Source organism: Callospermophilus lateralis, chromosome 14, assembly GCF_048772815.1.
Source record: "Callospermophilus lateralis isolate mCalLat2 chromosome 14, mCalLat2.hap1, whole genome shotgun sequence".
NCBI classification, from domain to species: Eukaryota; Metazoa; Chordata; class Mammalia; order Rodentia; family Sciuridae; genus Callospermophilus; species Callospermophilus lateralis.
Genome location: NC_135318.1, coordinates 4175567 through 4177939, shown reverse-complemented (window position 1 = coordinate 4177939; position 2373 = coordinate 4175567).

Below are 2373 nucleotides of genomic sequence, written 5' to 3'. Positions count from 1 at the left end.
AGCCTCCACAGTAGTGTTCCAGAAGTACTCACATGAGTGACCTCCACAGTGGTGTTCTAGAAATACTCACATGAGTGACCTCCACAGTAGAGTCCTAGAAGTACTCACATGAGTGAACTCCACAGTAGAATTCCAGAAGTATTCACATGAGTGACCTCAACAGTAGATTTACAGAAGTACTCACTTGAGTAAGCTCCACAGTAGAGTTCTAGAAGTACTCACATGAGTGACCTCCACAGTAATGTTACAGAAGTACTCACATGAGTGACCTCCACAGTAGTATTACAGAAGTATTCACATGTATAAGCTCAACAGTAGTGTTCTAGAAGTATTCACATGAGTGACCTCAACAGTAGTGTTCCAGAAGTACTCACATGAGTGACCTCCACAGTAGAGTTCAGGAAGTATTCACATGAGTGACCTCCACAATAGAGTTCCAGAACTACTCACATGCGTGACCTCCACAGTAGTGCTCCAGAAGTACTCACATGTGCAACATCCACAGAAGCGTATGCTTTGCCCCACACTCTCTCAGTGAAGTTCATGTGATACTTGTGAGCAAGCATAATTGTAAAATAATAACATGAAAAATTAGAAGCATTACAATTTATTGGTGTCTTCTAGGGACCAGTTTGCAGGCATCATTCCTGAATTTCGTAATAATTCCACAACATAAGAACCCTTATCACACTTTCCAGATGAGGACATGGAAACCAGCTACAGAGAGCCACTCCCTGGCGGCCAGACTCTGGGGAGGTGGCAGAGCCAGGGATTCAGTCCAAGCCAGACCACACTTAGGGCCTGGGAATCAGTCTGCACAAAAACTGAAGATGACACACGGATAAATAGAAATGCACCAGTGACAGAGTAGCAACGCACCTCTCTCCTGTCACAGGAAATAGAAGCCAGCCACATCCACCCCAGTCCACCCCAGGCCTAGGCAACTGTTAACAAGGACATTGTAACTGGTGTGCGTCTAACTCTGTGTGATGGAAAAGAAAATGGGCAAAAGCCTTCAAGTTTCCAGGGAGTGGTCCTTAACACTGAACTTTCCTTGGGCCACAGGATAATGTCACTAAGAGCAGAATTGTCCACACAGTTCTATGAAATAGAATTACAAAACAAAACCAATTCTAAAATCTTCTATAAGAAAATATAAGGATCTTCCATTTAATGCACTTTTGGTCAAAGAGTGCCACCAAATCTCAAAACTGAAATTGAGAACTATCTAGGCATAGTAACAATGGAAGGCAAAAGTATCAGAACTGGAGAATAAGACCACGACAGCACTCAGAGGAAACTTCTCTACCTTGTCACACTAATTTGCACGTATACTGGGAAGTGCAGTGTTTAATCATTCAACCAAAGGAATAAGAAAAACAAAATTAAGGAAAACAGGAAAAAGAATTAGGTAAGGAGAAAGACGAAATTATTTACTTGAACAAAAAGTAATAGAACTAATTAATCAATCTAGGAGTTGGTTTGAAATTGTGATCTAGTCTACAAATGGAGACACAACCACAGACCGGGGGGAGGTAAAGGAGACTGTGGAATGCTTTCCTTAAGTTCACACCAATGAACTGAAAGATCAGGAATAGACGAGATTGACTGTTACCCAGCCTGATCCCAATAAGGTGAAAACATTCCAAAAAGACCAAGTAACAAGGAGCAGAGGAAGTCCTTGCAGAAGTACCCTCCATCTCAGCAAAAGAGCACCATGTCGAGCAATTTACCAGAGATTTCTAACAAATCTTTAACAAATAGGTCATAGATTGGTTGAGTGACATGAAATGTTTCTGAACTAAAGAAGAAATAGAAGGGGGAGAAAAATCTCCAAATGAATTTCCAAAGCTAGCAAAACCCAACAAAGAAGCAGAAAAAAAAAAAAAGAAAAATCTGTTTCAACTATACTTAAAAATAATTAACTATCTTGGTATACATTAATGAACATTACTCAGAAACCCATTCAGAGATGACCACCAGAGCAGGAGAGGCTTATTCTAGAAATGTCAGAGCAACCCAATTATAGAAAACCTGCAGTGCAATCAATGCAGCAGTTGAATGGACAGAAAAAGAAACAGCACCCAGGTTTCTTAAGAAGGGAAAGCTTTCAGATAAAGTTAAACATTGTCCTCGATTGAAAATCCCTCATGAAACAGGGGTGACCAAGAACGTAAATATTTCTACTTATAAACTTTCAATTCAAGGCCTTCCTTAGACTGATGAGAGTTGACTTCCAGAGCAAACCCCCTGGCTTTGCTGGCCACCAGATGATGTCCCCCACTGTGGGGCTGGCCCACTGCAAGCTCCTTGGCTGCCCGTGGCGGGGGACTTGGATCTGAAGCACTTTACAAACACATTCGCCTCACCGTG